The sequence below is a fragment of the Mauremys reevesii genome, linkage group 6 (genome assembly GCF_016161935.1).
Source record: "Mauremys reevesii isolate NIE-2019 linkage group 6, ASM1616193v1, whole genome shotgun sequence".
NCBI classification, from domain to species: Eukaryota; Metazoa; Chordata; order Testudines; family Geoemydidae; genus Mauremys; species Mauremys reevesii.
In genome coordinates, this window is record NC_052628.1 from 82,360,342 (window position 1) to 82,383,722 (window position 23,381).

A 23,381-nucleotide genomic window follows, 5' to 3' on the forward strand; every position below is an offset into this window, starting at 1 on the left:
GAGTAGCTACAGTGAAGTCAATGGGAGTGTTTTCCAAGTAACTTACTGCTCACTAAGTGCATTGGAATCTGGTTCTTACATACATTTTCTTTGACACCAAAATGTTAATAACTGGATTTTAAACACAAAGGGCCAAATTTTAAACTGATTAATAGCCAGAGCAACTCTGTAGGCCTTATGAGATGTAAATCAGCACATTGTTTAGTGTAAACAGCTAGCAGTTGAAACAAATTAAAGCAAAATTATAGTATTAATAAAAAGAAATACTGAGGAAAACATTTCATGAACCTGGAAAAGAACTAGGTACGATGCTTAAATCTTCTGCTGTTTCTTTATACACCAGCATCAAAGAGTAGCGTTTACCAAAGAGGAGAACTCTTTAAACACTGGGATATTTACGCAATCCATAATCTATTTGAAAATATTGTCAGTTAGCTAGATATATCTGTTCTTGATGCTGTTGGCATAAATATGTAAGGAAAGCTTTGCGCATAATGTTTTACTTTGAGGAATCAATCATGCCAGCTAGAATGGCACAATACATTTATGCATTACAGGAATCAAAAAGTGATCTCTTTGTCTATATATGTCAAATTAATAACATTGCATGGGACCTCAGAAAGGAGAAATCCTCATAACTGACACAAAATGAAATTGGGTTTGCTGCTTTAAGTTGTTTTCAGTCTTTCACTTAGTACCCAGATAAACTTTAAGCAGAAAAAGATTTTATTCAAATTGACTTTGCATAGCTCATACTAAAGTTTATCTAGAGATTAGATGAAAACTATTATAAGATCAGACATCCTTTTTATGGGAGAGGAGGGCTGATCAATGATTATGAGCTATATATGATGCATACTCATATATGGCCCAAGACATAACACCTTACGACCCTTAAAGTTTCAAGAAAAAAACCGAAAAAAAAACTAGAAAATGTAGATCAATCAATACGAAAAGTTAATGTAACCTTAGTCAATACAGTAATCACTTCTGTTGTACATACAACTGTAGAGGGTCATCATACCAAAGACTACATGCTGTAACATACACATTTTGCTTTATATAGTCATATATAAACTTACACTAAGAATATGGTCTTTAATGACATTTATTTAAATGATCTAGCAGCATTAGCATTAGTACTGGGAAAATGTCCTTTTCCTTTACTATTCAGGTGTCAGCCTAATCAGTCTGCTCACATGTGGTGTCTAACTAAAAAAAACATATGGACATTTACTGTAGGCAGTCAGATTTCAGTAGCTATTAAGGAGGAAGTTCAATTTTAAACATGTTTTCCAATAAGAGTCCCTCTCAAGGGAAGGTGCATGAGGAATAGGATGAAAATGGTTAAGTCAATACAAGACTGACTCCATTACTCTTGCCATCTGTTTATCATGGACCTTGCTACAGCTGTTTTGCACTCTTCTATTGACTAAAGGATATTAATATTGCTTGACAACTGCCTGATGTATGAAATAAATGATTATCTCAATTTTTCCCTAACAGCTGTTGATTCATCCATGCTAACATATTTGTGGCACATCAATCATGTATTTAGAAGGTGGACAGGTCTCATTCTACATTTGGTGGGAGAATATTGGACAATGTAGAAAGGTGGATGGTAGGAGCTAATGACAGGGCTGTACAAATAACTTGCAAAGTTTTAATAAACTACACATCAATCACATTGCAGCAATGACTTCTTCCCCAGGCTAAAGAACCCTGCAGGTGTGTAGATAAGAGCTATTGCCAAAATACAACTCAAATAAACATCAGCTTCCTAAGTTACTCCAGACAACTGTTTTCAAACTTGATGGTTGTTGTGAAAAGCTTTTCAGCTCTGGTAATACTAGTGGAAAGAATGACTCACAAGCAGCATGAAAGATAAAGGACAGAAACTACAGAAGAAATTTGAGTTTGATGATGAAAGATTCTTGGCTCTGAGGGAGAAGTAAGCCTTTTTCTGTAACTGGAAACTTTTATGAAATTTTTTCCTTTTTTTTCCAAAATTTTCTGATTTTTCATTGAAACGGGATTTTTTTGATTCTCTTTCCATTCTGTTCCACTCCATTGAACACATTAGAATGAATGGTGTCCAGGCGGCCTTTGGGTTTTTCCCTCCATTTCTTCATTTTTCCATTTTTCCCCCCACAGCCACTCTGCAACTTGTCAAAGCTTCCACTTTTAAGAAGTTATAGAGTAGGAAAAGAAAAAAATAGAAAAATGAAAAAGTGAAGAAAAATTCAAACTCTTTAAATCATTTGTTCCATTGCAGTGCATTCAGTGGCAAAATGGGAGGAGAAGGTAAAAGGGGGAGAAAAACAAATTAAAAAAAATTAAATGTCATATTTTAATGAAAATTTGTTCCATTTTGAAGTATGAATATTTCAAAATTCTTCACAAACCTGTTTCCTTTTTTCAACCAGTCTTCCTCAAACCCCACCCTTGGAGGATTTTTGGAGTTAGCACCACAATGTACAGTAGTTTTGATAGGAATGAGCTATTTGAGGTTTCTGTGGAACCTAAGTGTGAGCCTGTGTTCAGACCTCAGTGGAACCCACAATGAGAGCTGGAATGTAAGCTGCAGGCAGGTTTGGGTCTATTTGTATACACTAGTTAAATGTCTCTCACTGTGTAACTCTTCTGGCAGGTGGCAGCAGCAGCAACAAGGGCTGGGATCCATATCTAGGAGTTACTCTTAACATTATAAAACAGAACCTACTTGAGCCCCCCCCCAGAAATCTGGAAGATTGAATACTTCCCATTTGCAAGTCCTGCCTTGAGTGCAGGGGACTGGACTAGATGACCTCTCGAGGTCCCTTCCAGTTCTGTGATTCTAAGTATTGAGTTTGTGTATAACAAAAGAAAACTTTTAATAAAAGGAGACGGAACACAGCATTAATTTTAAAAAGTACCAAAAAATTATTTAAAAGTATGCAAATAATAAGTAAACACCTGCCCCATAGTAGTCTTTTGCAATAGTCCTTTGCCTCAGTTTCCTACTTTGCAGTGTGACAGTCCAATAGACGAAAGTCCCTTTAACACGCCACTTAGGGTTGGTTCTCTTGGATCAGTGAAATATGACAGTCCCGGTGTGTTCACCTCTCGCCCATGTGAGGAGTGAAGGTTGCTGCTGCTGCCCACTGTTGCTGCCACCTCTGTCAATGTTGCTGCACACTAACATCATTGTTGCTTCTGCTGCTTGCTGCTCTTTAGTTGTGATGACACAGTCTCAGGTTCCACCATTTAATCCACTTCTTAGTGATTTCAGTCAGTAGTGGGGAACCTCGCTTCTGCTGCATCCTCTGCCTTGCCTTTCACCACAACACTGTCTTCCCATCAGGTCTAAGCCTTAGGCCCCTAACCTGGAATAGAACCCAAAATGATACTCACATTTTAGGGAAATATTACGTAGCCTCACCAAATAGCTTTAGTATCCACTCGTGTATAATGATCACACTACGCACTCTACATATGCTGGCTCCTCTGTGTGTCCACCTGCTAGATGTTCACCTATTGATTTATTTCACCAACATTGGCTTGTCTCTATCACTCGGGTAACAGTTGACTATTAATATATCCTGTTACTTCCTGGTTACATCCTTTTCTGTATGGCCAGTATTTTCTGTGCCTGGCTTTAAGCTTTCTTCAAATCACAAAAAAATAGTATAAAAATAAATTGGCAAATACTACACAATGACATAGCAGGATACAGATTTTCTCCAATGGCAAAGACAAAGTGGTCTAGAGAGACTCCTCTTAGAGAAAATGGAGTACCAGCAAGTTAAGGACCAAAAAGATCTAGAGCTTTTATGTTTTTAATTTTCAGGAAAAAAAATATTTCAAGAAAAAGCTATGCTAGAAACTTTTTATACAGCCTTGTTTGTTTAGCCCTTTCACGGCTGTTACACCATACATGTATCTCAGCAGAAGTTCTCGTAAGAGATGGTTCAAAATTAGAATCTCAACTCCAAACCTATTTACATTGCAGAGTAGAGTCATTTCAGATTAAATCCATAAATCCAAGTCCACTTCCTTAGTTCTGACTACAGGTTATATTAAAAAAGAACCTGCTTTCAGGTTATGATTTGGATGGAACCCAAATCTCATAAGAACTGCTGTTTTCACAAGATTTCCACCCAGTTTGGTGTAAATCTTTTGATACCACAGCTGACCTTGAAAGATTTCTTCAGATAAGAGCAGGAACTTGTGAGAACAGCCTGTAAAATGTAACTGGTGACAAATCTGAATCCAAACTTCAGTTTTCAACCTTTGAGCCTTAAACCCAAACCTAATATTAACCTTATGGAATCATTGCCTCTTAAGCCTACCTCTAGTTGTAATACTATCATAGTCATTAGCATTGGGAAAGACCTAACTCATTCAGTTCCACATTCTGCTAAAGCAGAATTGCTTCCTCCAGTATCTTCTCTAGTGTTTCATCTATTCAAATAAATTGAATGTCAGGATGTAACTGCGGCCACATTGGACAGAAACATTTCCTGAAAGTATCTGATACATCTAGCAGCATCCAAGGGGGTAATTTTGAGACCAATTGTGCACAAGTTCACAAAGGTTCAGCCTGAATGTTCACCTTGAACCTTGTAATGTTGGTGTTATTAAGTCTGTGTCCTGTTCATTTAATAGGATTTCAACATAACAAAGCTCAGATGTTTAGGACTTAAGTTTTCAATAGTATTTAACTTTTATTCACTAGGAGAACAAAATACAAAAGAATAAAATCAATTATCCAAATGAAAGAGCAGCATGGCCCTGTGGTCACAATATTCTGGCTAATAAATCATTATGAGATTAAAGTACATATCATTGTGCTCTGTTTTGAACACTGACCTCGCGTGGTTTCCTCATACTCCCAGCAATATTTTTTATTCTGATTTAGTCAATATGGCCTACAGCACACCTCCTCAGGCTATGATCTTGTCAGATCTTGCAAACTAAACAGGCTTGGTCCTCATTAATACTTGGATGGAAAATGTCCAGGGAAAACCCTGAGTGAATGCTGCAGAAAGGGGTGTTAATGATTAGAAAGTGGCATTCTTCCTTCTGAGAAGTTTTCTTGAGGGAATATAACTCTGCTGCTGGAGATGCTGTCTTTTTGAAGAGATGTTTAAAAAAAATAATCAAGATTCTGTCCACTTGTGATCATTAAAGATCCCATTGCACAAGTTGCAAAAAGCCAGGTGTTAGCCTGGTAATATAGATTAATTCTGTATTTAGTAGATACGTTCTGCCTCCCTAATTCCCCCTTGCCGTTTTAATTGGAAACTGTGCTGAACTGCTGTGCAGTGTCACTGTGCTCTGTTAAACAGCTGCTGAATTCTCGACCTCAACGAATCCATTCGTGCAGCTTGAAAAACGTTTTCGGATAAAAGTGTAAAGAATCATCAGTGCTGTATTTTGTTTTCACATTTCTCATACAAATCCAATAGAAAAAGTTAATTAGCTATGATACAATTTGGGGACCCATCCTTCTCAGAAACCTCTGGGCTGACACAAATCTGATATATTATTGGCATTAGATTTATAAAATAAAACTCCTTTCACTTTTCTTTGCGCATTGAGTATGGGAGCTATACTTTCAAACATAATTCACCACTGTGTTACTCCAGGTTTATTCTGGTATAACTACATTTATTTCAGAGACATAAATCTGGAATAAAGCAGTGGTGAATTAAGCCCATATGTCTTATTGTGGCATATATTTGCCAGATTTTAATCAAATATAATTAGTTTAGTTCACAAGCGTTATTCCTTATTTGTATAGATATTATAGAATTCATAGAAAAACTCTCTCTACCTTTGAAGCGTCAGATTGTGCCCTACCTAGATGTGCAAACAAAGAAAGGGGGGTTGGGAGGAAAGAGAACAACAACAAAAATCTGGACTCTCTGATGAAGATTAGAGCTGTGATCCTTTTATCTCTTTTAGACACTATAGTGCTACCTAAACTGTTTGTTCATGGCTTAGATACAACAGTGATAGGAACCTTAAAAATACTTAAGATCAGTGAGAGTCAGCCAGCTAGCTTTCAGCCTTGCTTCAGTCTTTTGTCAGACACTGGGAAATTCACTCAGCAACTCTGGACGGTTCACATGAGCCGGCAATATAAAGCTGGATCACATCCATGTACTGAAGGCCACCTACTCTAAAATACATCCCCAACTCTCCTAACTGCTTCACATACACATTGAACAGGAGGAGTATTCTGAATTGCTCAGATAGTGTTTTGAAAAACTATCAATAGAAGATAATTAAATGACATTGAGATGATATGTCAGACCTAATCTCCCATGACTAGTCTGACTGTTCAAAAGCAGCTAGTCAGACAGGATTCAGCACAAGGCTCTCCATTTTTCCTGTGAGAAATGATGTGCAGTGCAATATGGCAAATTTTTCACTTGTTATTTGGATTAAGCAAAAACAGAGTGCAAAGCCACAATCACTCACGTCAGGCTATTCTCTAATAGCCATGTGAAGGCTTGTATTAATTGGGGGACTCTGATTATTATGCAAAGGCCCAAGGAGCACACTGGCCTAAATTCTACCCTCAGTTACCTCTGTGCAATCTCCATGGACTTTTTTATATAATCTGAGCACTTATTTTTCTTAATTTGGTAATATCTGTTTTACATATTATAATACAATGAGCCTGACTCACCTCTCCCTTACACCAATGTAAAACACCAGTAGCTCCATTGTAGTCACTGGAGTTACTGGGTGTAAAACCCAGGTAAACAAGAACAAAGTCTGGCCCACACTGATGAGGAGGCTGCATCTTCTCCCTGGTTAAGGCTGAACCAGCTTTTATTATAAATTTCAGTCTCTGTATAAACTTTAGCTTGGAAAAGTAGATTGGCCTGAAAATTTCCAGATTGATTCTGGGCCAATGAAAACTCCATGCATCCCTCTTTTTTATTTTAAAACCTGTACTTTCATTGATATACAAAATAATAAATAAAGAAGTAACAAAACACATACAAAACAAAAATACCTTGGGAAGTTCCAAAAAGAAAAGCAACAACAAAAACTATTTGTTTTAAAAAAAGTTAGGGTTGCTAAGTACAGCACTGTAGTTCTGATCATATTTACATACTCAAAGCAAGGCAATAGCAAATACTACACAGCCCATCTGCTAACCATGAATACATTTTTCTTAGCATGTGTAAGTACTGGCCAAACATAAAGAGGAAACCTGAAGGAAACATGAAGATTCATGAGGCAATTGGAGCTGCTCCCTGATTTGCAGCAGTGAGGCAAAGTAGGGGGAGCTCTCCTTGCAGGACCAACTGTGTAACAAAAGCAGCTGTTTTCAAAGGTCCTGGTAACTGCAGGATCTGTTACATGCAGTTACATGTTTTAAGGTGTCTTTACAAGCATAATCATTAAAATCGTTCTTTTTTTAAGTAGCTCAGATTCTACTGAAGGTGGCTAGCATTGGTCCTGCTTAGCTTGGAGAAATTCCTATTCTTCCCAGACAAGTGGGATTTTGTCAAATTGGGTTAATATTTAAGAAGGTGTGCACATATGTCTAGGATAACTAGATAGCAACTTTGAAAAAAATGGGACAGGGTGGGGAGGCAATAGGCCTATATAAGAAAAAGTCCCAAAAAATGGGATTGTTCCTTTAAAAACGGGAGATCTGGTCACCATATATATGTCCATCACAAAAACATTGAAAAGAGGATTAAGAGGTCTATTTGCTGAAAGTGCAAGTGAGTAGTGGGAGGCATATAGACACCTGTTTAAAAATAACATGCAGTGTGCATTATTACAAAATGAAACAGGCTTCACTTTGACTTAAGCCATCTTCTCTGTCTTTTTCAGGCCTGGTCTACACTAGGACTTTAATTCGAATTTATCAGTCCACACCAGGAAGCCATTTAATTCTCCACCCGGCAGGTGGAGAGGCTTGGTGTGGATGCAGCTATCCCACAGTGCACCACTCTGTTGACGCTCTGGACAGCAGTCCGAGCTTGGATTCTCTGGCCAGCCACACAGGAAATGACTTTGAATTCATTTTCCTGTCTGGGCGGTTTGAATCTGAGCACCTGCAACGATGCAGAGCTCTCCAGCAGAGGAGTCCGGCAATCCCAGAATAGAAAGAGGTCCCCAGCATGGAGTGACCGGGAAGTCCAGGATCTGATCGCTGTGCTCGGAGCTGCGCTCCAACAAGAGGTTTCTAAAGCCATGAAAGACAAAGGATACAGCCGGGATGCGATGCAGTGCCGCGTGAAAGTGAAGGACCTAAGACAAGGGTATCAAAGCCCAGCCCCAGACATGCCGCTTCTACGAGGCACTGCATGCCATTCTAGGTGGGTCTGCAGTGCCCCACCAGTGATGGTGGACTCCGAGGACGGAATAGTGACAGTTCCCTCTCCTGTTGATGGGGAAGATGAGGAAGGGTCTTTAGAGGGAACCCACTCCCGCTTTCCCTGACAGCCAGGATCTCTTCATCACCCTCACAGAGATCAACCAGGACTCGGAATCAGGGAAGGATCAGGCGGTAAGTGCAACACACGTATAAACATTTATTTTTATAACATTGTTATAGAAAAATAGAAACAGTATTTACAAAATTTTAAATATTAAACTATAATATATATTAAATTATATGAAGAGAAGGTCCACACAAATGGACTTTAAAAATTCTAAATATTTACAATTTAAAACATTCTAAATATTAAACTATAATATATATTAAACTATATAAAGAGAAGGTCCACACAAATGGGGATAGAAAATAGTCCTCTAGCGACATTTCAAGGTGTCATTCAGTTCAAGCCTCCGCATGAGGTAAGCAGACTCTTCCACGCCAGGACATCCGAATATAGAGTGGAACCATCGCCTCTACTAGCATTGCTGCATATGGTCCTGGTCTGTGCAGAACATGCGGTCTTTCTGGGCACAGTGACCCGCCTCAGGGTGATCTCGTTCTGCAAATACTGCATCTAAGTAGGGCAATTAGTGTAGTGTTACTATTGTTAATGGTTTACAATTAGGTTGCATAACAATGACCCTCGCCTAACAGCCACGTGCGAGGCCACAGAGAACAAGCATGCATTGATCAGGGGCTGCAAAAGGCTTATCCTTTCTGCTTTGCACATTGCCTTTAGCAGGAGAGCACAGCTAACCAGTAACTGATAAGCAGTATGTACTGTAAGGCTTACCAGGACTTTGTGCAAGAGGGATGCAGCTATCTTTCCTCGCTTGTGTGCTCTCCAGTGCAATGGCGCAATGAGAGCGTATTCGAAATCTCGGATTAGTTCTGAGATCTCCTGAGACTTGGTTCCCTCTTTGGTCTTGTTAACTGAAACTGACTAGACTGTGTTTACTGTTGGCAAACATGTATGTGTTCAAGGAAATCACCTACTTTTTCACATCACACAGCTTCAGCTCCTTCCCGGACTGCCCGCCATCAGAGGCTGGCAAAGAAAAGACAAGGGACGACATGTTCCAGGAACTGATGGCCAGCTCCAGAGCGGAGGCGGCAGAGCAGAGACAGTCGAGGAGAGCCTGTGTCAGCAGCATCGCACACACCTGGAACGGGAGGATAGGTGGCGGCAGGAAGACCAGCAGGCGACTCAAACGCTGCTTGGTCTAATGAGGAGCAAACGGAGACGCCTTGTAGATGTTCTGCAAGACCGCAGTCAGGAGGAGAGAGCCCCCTGCAGTGCATCTGCAACCGCTCCAACGCCAAGAAGTCCTGTCCCCTCACCCAAAGTGACAAGACGGAGAGAACTGTCCCTGCACCGCAGCACACCGATAATGTTAGAGACAACTGTAAATTTGTACAAGCTCTTTCTTTACAGCATCAACCAGTCCCAACTCCAAGTTCAAACCCCTGTGTATTACATTATTAAAAGCGGTTTGGTGTTACTGACTGTTTCCGTTTCTGGTGTCAGAAGACTTTCTGTTGTTCTGTGGGGAATTGCAATGTCACTGCATAGCCCACAGTGCCATGCTACAGACTTGGCTGCAGGGTCAACTGCAGGGCACACACAGACTGCAGTCACTAGGCACCAGGGACAGTCTGTGTGGTGTATGCTGCCCCAGGTCTTTCCTTGCTGTGTATGCTTGTGCAGGGTCCTGGTGCCTGACATCCCCGAATATAAAGGCAGGCTTCCCTTCACATGCATTTGGACCGTAGTCACGATCCTCCCGGTGCCCCGAGCCCCAAAAGAGACCTCATCCAGGGGCAGATACTCACCCTTCCCACACCCCTCACCCCTTCCAACGCCCAAACCCACAGCCGTCATGGTAACCCCTATCCAAGGACGGCACCTTCCTGCAAACCCACCCATCAGTGCACACCTTAACCAGCACAGAATGCTTCCATGTTTCAACGAAGAAACAGAAATGCAAAGTCAATGAAAGATTTATTATTAATTACTAAAACATGTCCTTAGTTTTAAAACGTCCTTGGGAAGTGGGGGAAACTTGGTTTATGATCAGGCTCTCTTAAAATCAAGTGGACAGTCACAGGTTACCCTGCTCCAAAGCCTCCCTGATGCATAGCTGGGATATTCTCTCAGCACGGGTGTCTGGCTGATCGTAAACAGCAGCCAGGCGATTTGCCTCAACCTCCCAAGCGGGCAAAAAGGTCTCGCCCTTGCTCTCACAGAGATTGTGGAGCACACAGCAAGCTGCAATAACTACGGGATATTCTTTTCGCTGATGTCCGAGCGAGTCAGTAAGGTCCGCCATCTCCCACCACCATTCTGCACTTGCTCAGCCGGTAGTTGAAGAGTTCCTTTTCAGTGTCCAAGGCGCCTGTATAGGGCTTCATGAGCCAGGGCATTAGCGGGTAGGCCGGGTCCCCGAGGATCACTGTAGGCATCTGCACATCCCCAACCGTTATTTTGTGGTCCGGGAAGAAAGTGCCTGCCTGGGCGTCTAAACAGACCAGAGTTCCTGAACACCATGAACCTTGCCCGCCCACCTGATGTTGGTAAAACGTCCCCTATGGTCCACCACAGCTTGCAGCACCATTGAAAAGTAGCCCTTTCAGTTAATGTACTCGCTGGCCTGGTGGGCTGGTGCCAGGGTAGGGATGTGAGTCCCATCTATAGCCCCACCGCAGTTTGGGAATCGCCATCTATGATGGCCTGGACATTTCCGACAGTCACTACCTTTGAGAGCAGTTGCTCAACGATTGCGTGGGCTACTTGAATGACAGCAATCCACGCCAAAGTGGTTCGCTACTGACCGGTAGCTGTCTGGCGTGGCAAGTTTCCAGAGGGCTATGGCCACTCGCTTCTGCACAGTCAGGGCTGCTCGCATCCTTGTGTCCTGGCGCTTCAGGGCAGGGGACAGCAAGTCACACAGTTCAAGGAAAGTGCAGCCACTCTGTGTCATCCCAGACCTGCAGCACTATGCGGTCCCACCAGTCTGTGCTTGGCCCAGAATCGCCGTTCCACACCATGAACTTGACCCATTGCCACCATGATCTCCACTGCCTGCTTTGTGAGAGGACTGCGCCACTCTCCTCACCGTGCTGCCGGAGCCTCCTCGCCCGGTTTCTCAGCATCTGACTGTGGAAGAGGTGGACGATAATGTGCGAGGAGTTGACAACGGCCATAAGTGCAGCGATGATCGCAGCGGGCTCCATGCTCGCAGTGCTGACCAGAGAAGGGCGCGAACAGATTTCCAAGGAAGACAGGGAGGCGGGATTGACGGTTCAATGGCGACACATTTTCCCCAGCATGCATTGAATGGGCAGCGGGGAGTGCGGGAACTGTGGGATAGCTTCCCACAGTGCACCGCTTCCAAAGTCGAAGCTGGCCCCGTGAATGTGGACTCAGAAGTTCGAATTTGTGTATTTAGTATGGATACACAAATTCGACGTATTAAGGTCGAATCCACAAATTCGACTTAAGTAGATTCGAAATAGTCCTGTAGTGTAGACAAGCCCTCAGTGTGCTTCCTCACTCTGTTTTCCCTTCCTGTCCCCATAGATGTAAACCAATACACAAAACTGCAGCCCCAACAACTTATAAAATTACTATATAAATATATTTGCAACATGAAACAGTCAACTTGCTGGTGATGAAATGCTATAATTCTTGCTCCCACCCTCTTAATTAAATTGACTGTCTTTCTACTGTTTTAATTAGTAAAACTGTTTAATCAATTTTATGAAAAAGAATAGTGGAAAATGTATCATGACAAGTAGAGGAAACGCTATTCTTATCTTAAGTGAGTATCATTGTTTTCTTTAGAAAGACGCCTTTCTGACATAGAAAAGTTCAGCCAACAAACAGAAAGCTCATGCTTAAATAAATTTGTTAGTCTTTAAGGTGCCACAAGTACTCCTGTTTTTTTTGCGGATACAGACTAACACGGCTGCTACTCTGAAACTTGTGGTATTAACTTTTTTCCCCTTATACTGAGGATATTTGATATTAGATAGGATTGTCCAATTTTGAAAGATTCTGAGCTAAACTTTGATCTCGGTTATGTTTTTTAATGTACAAGGAGCAAACAATATATTTTCAAATGGTCCTTATATTAGATTCAGGAAAACAAAAAAAAGAAAGAATGGATTAAAAACTGAATGAGAGAAAGAGAGAGATCTTAACATTCTGCCTCTGAAATAAAATACAAAATACCTCACAGCTGTCCCTTCTACAGGCACAAACACAATAAAAAGAAAACCATCTCCTTTGACTTACATAGTTACTACATACACCGCAAACTTCACTGGAGTTATTCCTAATTTACACCAGTGTAACTGAGATTAGAGTGAAATCCTGGTCCCAGTGAAGCCAATGGCAAAACTCCCAGTGACTTTAACAGGGACAGGATTTCATCCAAGAATTTGGCTCAGAGTTTTTACATAATTTTATTGCTGAAAAACTATAAAAAATATGAAACTTAACAGAATTCAAGTTAGCTGATTCAGATTTTATTCTCTGTGATTGTCTAATAAATTTAAGCACATTAAAGAAAAAGAAATGATCTTAAAGAAAATGGCAGTAATAAAAAATTCTACACATATTTCCTTATGGTTCAGTTGAAACCTGATAGATGCTTATGCACATCAGAATATATTTTCAAAACTCCACATACATGCATGTTAATAGATTTTTTGAGGATACATAGTGATGCAAATGCCTTGTACCTACAGGTAAATATTAATCCTTTGGCTTGAAATAAGTATAGTCAAAATGTTGATAACATTTTTATAGACAAGGAGCAATAGTGCCACCAGAGCAGTGGCTGAATTGGCAAGCATCTTATACTTGGCTTTAAGTGGTCAAATATACATTTTTAAAAACTGGATGAAGTGAATCACTTCATTAAGAACTGATTGGCTAACTTTCATCAGAGACTGTTTTCCCTTTTCATCTAGGTTATAATGAAAGACTCTAAAAATAAACCTATAATCATATGATATTAACCTTTCTACCTGAACAGACAAAGGACCAGATTTTTAAAGGAAATCAATGGTAGTTAGGTGCCTAAATATATTTTAAAATCTCCCCAATGCAAAGAAGTTCAGAAGAAAGGCTATTCCTCTTTCCTGATCCACTATGATGTACGTATTTGTAGCCTACAGAAGTACTGAGACCATGGTCCAACAAAATGAACTTTTATCCATTTATGGCAGATTGCAAATGCATAAAAGGATTAGATTGATAGCAATGATAAATTATTCACACTGGTGCCAGATAGGGATATGCAGGCATCTGAATACTGAAGTCTTCATGTCAGTCTACCACTCATACCCATCTTATAATAGTTCTCCCAAATCTTCAGTCCTCAAATAAGCAGCTCTGGCTCCCTCCCCATTAAACCCCTATACACTATAACGTTCTATCCCCTTTCACCTTCCAATACTCTCATGATTTTCCACATTCACTGACACCCTCTAATACAACCATGCCCGTGTCCTTCCCTTATAATCTTATTCCAACCCTGGTTTCCTCAAGCTTGCTTTTCATGACCTCATTGATACATGCATTTCTAAAGTATCCAAAACCAGATTATCTGACTGTCAGCATAATATGGTGGGTTTAACTCATGTGTACTAGGAATGAGGCACAGCTAACTAATTTTACCCAGACACCAAACCACCATCCAATGATATCGACAAACAAGTTACCAGGCTTCTGAGCCAATCAGTTCCCTCTGTTAATGCTTTCCTATGAAATATAAACCTTTTGATGTCTTGTATTTCAGAATAATGGAAACTGTATGCTTGTTGTATTCTTGTTCCTGTAATTGTTGGTCTTCATGATCTTTCCTGTTTTCCAAGAATCTAGAAGACACTAAAGAATTGCACAGAACACAATCTGATTGCCATTGTCAGCACTTGGACCTTATTAATGACCACTGTTTAAATAATGTGCCACTAGTAAGGATCTGTATAAACTCTCACTGTCACTGAGAGGATTATTAGGATCATGTTATCATTCATTTAGCACCATTAGCACAGCTTGAGGTATCATTGCATCCTTAACAGAAAGATCTTGCCGCTGGTGTTTCCTCATTTGTTTGGAACTGTGTGTTTCTAAATAAATCAACGAGGTTCAATGTAATTACACACTTGTGAAAGGAAACAACAGATTTCAGAGTGTAACACCCAATAAAAAGATAACGGTCTTGTAAGTATCATGAAGGTAGAAAATACCCACATCCAATCTATTAGCAGCTAATAAAAGCATAGCATACTACACCATCTTAGTTAGCACTGGTAGCTAGCATAGTTCTGGTTCGGTTTCAATGTCTGGTATGGACAGAATTTTTTTTTAAAGACAACTGTTAGCAGAAACCATTCAATCTACTATTCCCTAACAAGTCTATATGTTGGTTTCTTCTCCTTGATCCTCAATAACCCATGTCATCTCACTATTCCACACATGACCATGAACTTTTCATTGTTTCTCTGACCTCTCAAATACCAGTATTGAAAACCTGATCCAAAAGTCACTGTAGCCAAGTGGGAATCTTTCCAGTTAATTTTATGAAATTGGATCAGGCTTTGAACTTGCTGGTGACAGTTAACTCTGAAAATCAGGTCTGATTTTGCATGAAGTACTTCAGGACCCTACAGCAGAAAGACTCCAAAAATCTTTCTGCTACCTGATAACAGTATAAAATCTATGTTAACTATACTTTTTTACTGAGCCTGCCCATCATAGTTAGACATTATTGGGCAAATTTTCAGCACTCCACTATAATATGACCACACAAACACCCATAGTTCTGTTCGGCTGACATAAATATAGGAAACTGCAAAGTTTGCAGATGCATTCCTGGCCTTTGACGCTTAGCAATTAAAAGTGTCCCCTATGCAACAGCACTTGACAGTAGAACCTATGGTACATTTCCCCTAGCTGGAAGTCACTCTAAGAATTATTTGAGTGCATATAATGCTGCCATATACAAACCAACATGTATATTGTCCCACAGAACAAATGGAGGCATCAAGTTGGAGTATCAATGGCAAGTTTTTCATCTGTGAATGTAAAGAAAGAATTTTTGTACTCACGGTCTAAAATTGCTAATCCTAGTCCAAGCCCAGACAATGGTCACCTTTATAAACATAGCAATTGTCTTAGATATCTAACTATGGTTACGTCAGTAATTGCAATATAGTACACAATTCATTTAACAAGTACAGGGAAGTTTAAGTAATACCACAAATACCGAGGTTAATTTAGGCAAAAATGGCACAGATGACAGCAGCTGAACTGGAAGGATGATGAGGAACCACAGAAGGAGTCTAATTTAATGCTTATTGAAAGTGCACTAGGCTCTTTTAAATGTCAACAAGAATAATTCCTTGATCTTGATGAGTTTCCTTGTGAATACTATAGAGTACCAACCACACAGCAGTAGCCTGTGTATAATTCCAGCCAAACAGAATCCTTTCCTCTATTCCTTGCACTATACAGAACATGTCTGCAACTACAAAATACTTCATACCTTCCAGCTCTTTTTAAGTCATGAATTAAAAGTCAGGCTAAATCCTGATGATCATAACTTGAAAGGATAAAAAGACTGAACTGCTTAGAATGAAGACTTGAAGAAACTCGTCTAAAATTTATGACTTCTACTATACACACTTTAAATTCTCCATGTAACACAACATTAGACAAGGTGCAGGCAGAATTTTTCAGAGATTTTTACCCATGGCTATGTCATTTTAACTTTGGCTAACTTTTTATTTAAAGAGCCATAGAAGGAGCTTTTTAACAATATCCAGTGTATTTTACACTCTCTGTGTTTGTTAGGTCCCTCTGTATAAAACAGACATTAAAAAGCCAGGACACTTTTATTTACCTTACACTCATGACGTTATCAATATGTAACATCAATCGCAGTCATGTGTTTGTAAAATGTGGAATGTTAATACATACATTTCTAAACAGAAATAGTCTTCCTTCTTAGCACAAAAATTAACAAATATGGTTGACATTAATTCATGTATAGGATTTCTAGTTACAAACAAATTGAGCCATGCACCGTAAAATCATCTTGGAAAGTCTCCTTCACGTCTCTGTGACTCTGATTTCCCTTCTATAACATGGGGATAACAATACCTACACTTATTTGTAAAGCACTTTGAGATGTATGGATGAAAAGCACTATATGGGCCTGATGCACAACACCCTTGAAGCTAATGGAAAGACTACCTCTGTCTTCAATGGGCTTTGAGTGGGCCTTATATGAGCCTATTATTATTATTATTATTATCTCCCTATCAGATATCAATATCCTTAAAAGAGACAGTAACCAATAAATGAGTCTGTAATATATGTTACATGACAAATAAATTTGGTGGTTACTATTATTTTTATAACCTTTTTTATCTGCAAATAACAGGTATCTTGCTTTAGCTTGGGGTGGGCAAACCACGGCCCACGGGCCAGATCCAGCCCAACCGGACTTTGGATCTGGCCCACAGGATTGCCATTCCCATGGCGCTGCAGGGCTAAGGCAGGCTCCCTGCCTGCCCTGGCCCCACGCCACTCCCAGAAGCGGCCAGCACCACATCCCTGTGGCCTCTGGAGGGGAGGGGGAGAGGTTCTCTGCATGCTGCCCTCGCCTGCAGGCACCACCCTCCGCAGCTCCCATTCACTGGGAACGGGGAACCGCAGCCAATGAGAGCTTCAGGAGAGGTAACCACAGGCAAGGGTAGTGCATGGAGCCCTCTTCCCTCCCCCTCCCTCAGAGGCTGCAGGCATGTGGTGCTGGCTGCTTCCAGGAGCGGCATGGGGCCAGGGCAGGCAAGGATCCTGCCTTAGCCCCACTGCTCACCGCTACCACCCCTGGGCCACTCAAGGTAAGCGGTGCCAGGCCAGAGCCCACACCCCGAACCCCTCCTGCATCCCACCCCTCTGTCCTGAGCCCCCACTGCACCCTTCCTGCATCTCAACCCCCTGCCCTGAGCCTCCAAACCCCCGCCCTGACCCCCCTGCCACACTTTACACCCCCCCCCACAGCCCAACCCCTTGCCCTGAGCCCCTTACTGCACATGCACCCCCCACACACTCTGCACTCCCTCCCGCACCCCAACCCCCAGCCTTACATTCATGGCCCTGCATGCAATTTCCCCACCCAGATATGGCCCTCAGGCCAAAAAGTTTGCCCACCTCTGCTTTAGCTTATACATTCAGTATATATGAACTAGTGCACCTCTTAAAAATAGCCAAAAGGTGAATTCCTAAGAGAGGTACAATTAAAATAGTGGGAACACCCCATACACCAGATTTTGTAGATGTGGTAATAACTGCTGCACATTATACAAGAATCTGACTTGATGTTCTAAATGGCGTGTACTAACTTTTTGTAAGAACTGACTAACAGTTGAGGTGACTCTTGGCTGTTTCAATATAAAAGGCACTCTCTAGGAACCACATATTTCTTCAGATGTACAAAACCAGCTTAATTGCACAGTGATGTATTTTAATAATTAACTGAGAGGACTATTAAAAATAAAGTGTGCCATGTTAAGCCTGCTGCAGATAGAAGCCAGTGGAAACATAGACTTCTCATGTTTGTCTTTTCCTTCTAACCCCGGCTTTTAGCTCTGTTGTCGACTCCCCTTTGAAACGACATCTCACTTCCCAGGCCACATAGGTCTGCCTATCTAGATTGGTAGTTCTTTCAAGCAGAGAGTATCTCTTACTATGTTCTAACACAATGGGCCCCAATATCAGCTGGCACCTCTATGCACAACTGACCTATTAATAATAATGTTAACCAAAAGGTATGTTTTCATATGTCCAGAGAAATCTAAATCCTGTAACATTTTGTGTAAGCCTTCATCAACCAAAGATCTAACTACCTAGTTTATGCCTCTTATTTTTACAACTTTGTTTTCGTTACACGTAACTGGGATGAGCTACTGATTTTTGACAGCACCTGCCTAGATGCAGATTATAAATTATTTCAGAGAATCTTCTTAACCTTTCCTGTGTATGACATGTTGTCTAAATGTTGTGTTATACCTGATAAACTCTGTCTGAGATACTTCAGTGGATTAAAAAAACATCTGCAATACAGAATAGAAACAAGAGCAGAAAAATGGAACAATTAAACAAAAATTTAGTGTTGGGAAATTTAAAGGTGTAGCATTTCAACCCATCAGAAAAGACTAAACAAACCTTCCAGAACCTGACACAAGATGCACAATATCCTGTAGAAGACTTTACTGGTGAAACACAAGGATTGCAAAGTCTGGAGGGAAAGATTCAGACAACCAACCAAGGGCATAACTGGGAGAAGTGGGGAGCTGGTTTACCCACATGATCACAATTTTCAGGGAGATTCTGGTCCAATTCAGTTAAATGGCTAAAATTAAGTTTCGGGTCACTTCTTGTTTTGCTTCAAACTCATTTGTCTATACTAACCAGGCTTACCTGGCTGGTTACATGTAAACAGTTATTTACTCTGGCTAAAAAAAAAAAAATCCAAGTGTTTCCCACTACATATAAACAAATTCTAAAGATGAAGACAAAATGCTAAAGCAGGCACCAATTTCAAGCAAAAAGGCTGGAGAAATTTCAAGCCCATATAGGACTTAAGCTAAAGCTGAACCCAAGTATTTGGCTTGTAACGGGGAAGGTTGGTCTTGTGGCTAAAGCACAGACCTGGAAGTCACGAGTTACAGCTTCCTTTCCTGTCTTGGCCTTAGACTCCCTGAGTATCCTTAGGAAAACCGCTTAGGGCCAGATTATGAAAAATGAGGATGTGAAATACTTCACTCTGTCTCTAAGAGGTGTGGTGAAACTTAATTAACTTATTCTTGTAAACACTGAGATCCACAGATGGAAAGGGCTAACAACTTGCAAAGTATGATATTACCAAACATGGAAATTATTGCTGGTGTTTCATTAAACTTTTCTAGCATTTAATTAGTCATCTCCCTCTGGATTTATCAAATTGGGAGAAGGTTCAGGGGGGGGGGCGGTTATGGAATGGGACAAAATAAACACAACTAACTTAACATGGTAGGGATTTTTCAACAAGACTTAATAGCTCACTATAGATAATGTACTGCAGTCAAGCATCTGCTTTTTTTCCCCCAAGATAAAAATTATTTACTAATATTGTGCTACCTTTTCCTAGGTAGTAATAAGATACAGTGTGGACATTATTAGTATTCTTGGGCTATCAGTGGTAGATATATCTCAATATATATTTCTTTTATCCAGTATTAGGTTTTTATATTTGCACACATTTCATATTGTAAGAATGAATGTTTCTATGTTGGCAGAGCTCTAGAAATACTATGAGATTGAATGTCTGTGTTGCTGACCAAAAAAATGACTGTGCTTTTTAATACAGACCACTCTCTCGTACAGGGCAAAATATGTGGTCAGAAGAGATGCACATGTGGTTACAAAAGAGGAGATATGCTACTCTGTACAAATGCTGATAGACAGTGTAGTAGACATTTTACTGAGGAATTACATATCTCTTTCCAGATTAATTTTGTTGAGCAGATTTAATTAATTTGTAACAGGCACTAGTTATTGTATTTTGAGTGAAAATCTTGAGCAAGGAAAGAAAACAGTATAACAAGAATGAAAACTTTCATCCAATATAACTCCACTAAAAAAAAGTGTGGGAGTAGAACAGTCTCCTCCCTGCATTTAATGTAGTGAAAGCTCCAATGTCCCTTGCATGCTGCAGAGCTGTCAATATAGCAAGTTAGCCCTCGGAGTGTAATTCCATAACTTTGAAGATGTGTCTATTTTAGGAATTCTAAGTCACCAGTCACTGGAGTATCAAATTACTGCATGTATTCATCAAGATTCCCAATCATTTAATCTAATTTTTCTGCCTCTCCTCAAATCCAGTTTTCCCTATATCTGCCTCATCCCAGCTCTTCTCTTTCCATCCCTTCTCTCTTTCCTTTTCTCACCCTCATCTCTCACCAATTCTATCAGTCTAAACCCTAGCCTGAATATATTCAGCTCTAACACCTTCCCACAATAACTACACCAAGAGAGGCTACAATAGTTCTCTCTGTTTACAGTTATCACCATTCTAGTGATCTGGTATAGCAAAGGCGGGCTGGAAACCACATGCTACTTTGTGAGGTCATTGGTGTTAAGTGTAAATTTCTTTGGAATTGGCTGGACTATTTCATACTTCAGGGTGCCTGCTAGTCTGCTTTCTATGAAAGAGGCATTTCTCTTACCACATAGGCTCCGATAATCTGCCATAGCTTTTACCACCTATGAGAGGCAGAACTCAATGTTCCTCAAAGCCTTAAGTGCTTGTGAGAGCATGATTAATCCAAACAGTCCAAGTAGAACAGCTCTTTGGTTCAAGTTCTGTTTTCTTGGTTTTAGAGAGCGCCTGATTCTATTGACTTATCAGTGAAGTAAGGGGATATTTTTCTGATCAAGTAGGAAGTAGCATTCCAAGGCAGCCCATCATTATTTTTCAAGGTCAGTTGGGGCTAAGAAGATTTTTTTAGCTGCTTTAATTGTAATTATAAGTGTTGAAATGTTGTTGGACTGGGGTTGCATGGTATTTGCACCAAAGGTGTTCTGATCTGCTTTCACACTTATGTATTTGGTGAACTACTGAGATAGTATGAATGAAGGGGCCATTATAGTGCTACTGTGTCAATGCTTTCAGTGAGCAGTAGGGTTTTAGGGTTGCATCAAGTCAATGTCTTGGACTGGCAGCTGAATAATTCTTTTCCCTTCTTGCATTTTCTGTAAATGCAATAGGATCGGGAGGTTCTTCGGCTAAACTAATTTGATCACTTTGCTTAGACAGTGTGTATATGAGAATATTGAGGGAGGGTCTCCTCTGAGCTCTGCTTTAAGAAGGTTGTGGTCCATCCCACAGCAAAGCTGAGAGCCAATGTGTGTTCAGCTGCATAGATGGGGCCAGAGAAGTCCATAGCAGATATTGGGGGCATTCACTATTTGTATATTGAAGTCTCAGGACAGTGATCCTTGGGAATCCACCATTAAAGGTGATGAGAGCTGGTTTTGGTCCAGCAGAAGACTTTGGAGTTTATACACCAGTTTAAGTGCTGAGTTCTATATTATTTCCATTACTAAACTGGCATATTATGTAGATGTACTTAAATGACTTCACCTTCCAGAACCAATTTTGCATTGGAGGCTGCATGGGAGAGAATGGCTTCTACACCTTGTTTTTCTACTCTTGGGTTATACAGTACTAAATAGGTATAGATAGAGAGAGGGGCTGAACTGGAATTTAAAATCTAAAAACCCTTGAACTGTGGGAAAGAGGAGAAATCCACATGTGAGCTAGGATCTTATTTTATTGCTCATATCCATCTCGGTTTGAAGAGACAGCTGCAAAGTAGCTGGCGAGAGTGTTCTGTTCTTACTTAGGAAAGTTCAATGCTATTTTTATCCTTTGCCTAAAATTCACTCTCTCTGTATTTAGTATTTGTAAGAGATGTTATATTGACAACTTTCTTTAACCATAGAACATACACAGGCTGTATCTGCAGTAGCAAAGGTGATACAAGTGTGCCTGCACTGTCACATGAATATGCCTCAATTCTAACCTGAAAGTAGCACCTGTAGAAGCAGAAAGTTTTCCATATCCTTCAAACTCTTGAAAGAAATTGCTGTTTTTTCCAAAACCATTTGTGAATTTTGCTGATTAGAACAGAGTCTCTCTCTCTCTTGTAAATCCTGAAAGAAGAGGTCAAGGTACTTTAAATCAAGTTCAAATCTCTTTCTAAAAAAATATATTAAAAGTTCTACCAGAAGATATTGGAGTTGGTGCCAAAATTACTGGATGAAAGTCTATAGCCTGTGTGGTGGAGAAAGTCAGACTAGATGATTATTATGGTCCCTTCTGGCCTTAATATTATATATATATATATATATATATATATATATATATATATATATATATATATATATATATATATATAAAAGAGCTGGTTAAATTCATTCTGACAATAATTTACATAAGTGAAGTCCCTTCCTAAGCTCTGCCAAATGTATTGGGAGGGGAGTTCGGTGACTCTCCAATCTCCTTACATGCAGATAGCAGGGGAGAATTTCTACCACATGCTCAAGAAAGTAATAGGAAGAGGGAGCACTCCATTTTGTTCTCAAGGTCCACAGACTCCTGGCTAGGAGTTGTTCCCCAGACTGGTAGTAAATATGCTGCAGTGAGCAGCATGCATTAACTGGGAGCAGCTGAGACCAACTAAAGAGACAGGTGACAAAAACTGTCATCCTTCCCTGCTCCCCTCCCCTGACTTTACACCCTTTTTCCTGTGAGGTAGGATTTTGCCCTTGGTTTCTGATATAATTTTATCTATAAGATCAGTAGTTATTTCAGAACAAGAGCACGAGAAAGAAAGGGAGGTTTTGACAGTGACAGTGCACACTATAAGACAAAAACTCCACCCAACATTTGCTAAAAATAGATGAAAATTGCCTGTCACTTCATTCTTATTATTGTTCTGATTATACCTTAAGTCATAACAATTACTTTTCTAATACAGGCCAGCTAAGCAATTATATGATCTAACAGTACATTCCTTATAGTACAATGGTTTCTATGGCTGCACTGGCCTGAGTCAATAGGGCTTTATTCCAGGCACACACACACTAAGTGATATAATTGCAGGTATGTGATGCCCTGGGCCCTTTCTATAATCTGAAAATATGACATTGTACAACAGACATTTGGTGTCTCATTCAGCAAAACCTTGGAAGATAAAAATGGTTGTAAAAAATTGATATCCTCCCACTGTTTTCCTTTTGTTGGGGGAGGTGGGTGATGAGCCAATGGAGAGGGACTATGAGAAAAACATTATGGGTCGGGTGCTGGGACAAGACGTATATTTGGGAGGAACAGACCAAAACACTGGGTGGGGGGGGGGGAAACAA

At 40.3% G+C, this 23,381-nt stretch overlaps 1 long non-coding RNA gene across 1 annotated transcript in view; it reads right to left on the bottom strand.

Annotated features, from left to right (window-relative positions):
• LOC120408675 overlaps nt 1-23,381 on the bottom strand; it is a 78,496-nt gene that overhangs the window by 36,149 nt on the left and 18,966 nt on the right. The window contains exon 2 of the long non-coding RNA XR_005600868.1: nt 3,004-3,365. This is a non-coding gene — a long non-coding RNA (uncharacterized LOC120408675). The remainder of the gene's footprint in view (nt 1-3,003; nt 3,366-23,381) is intronic.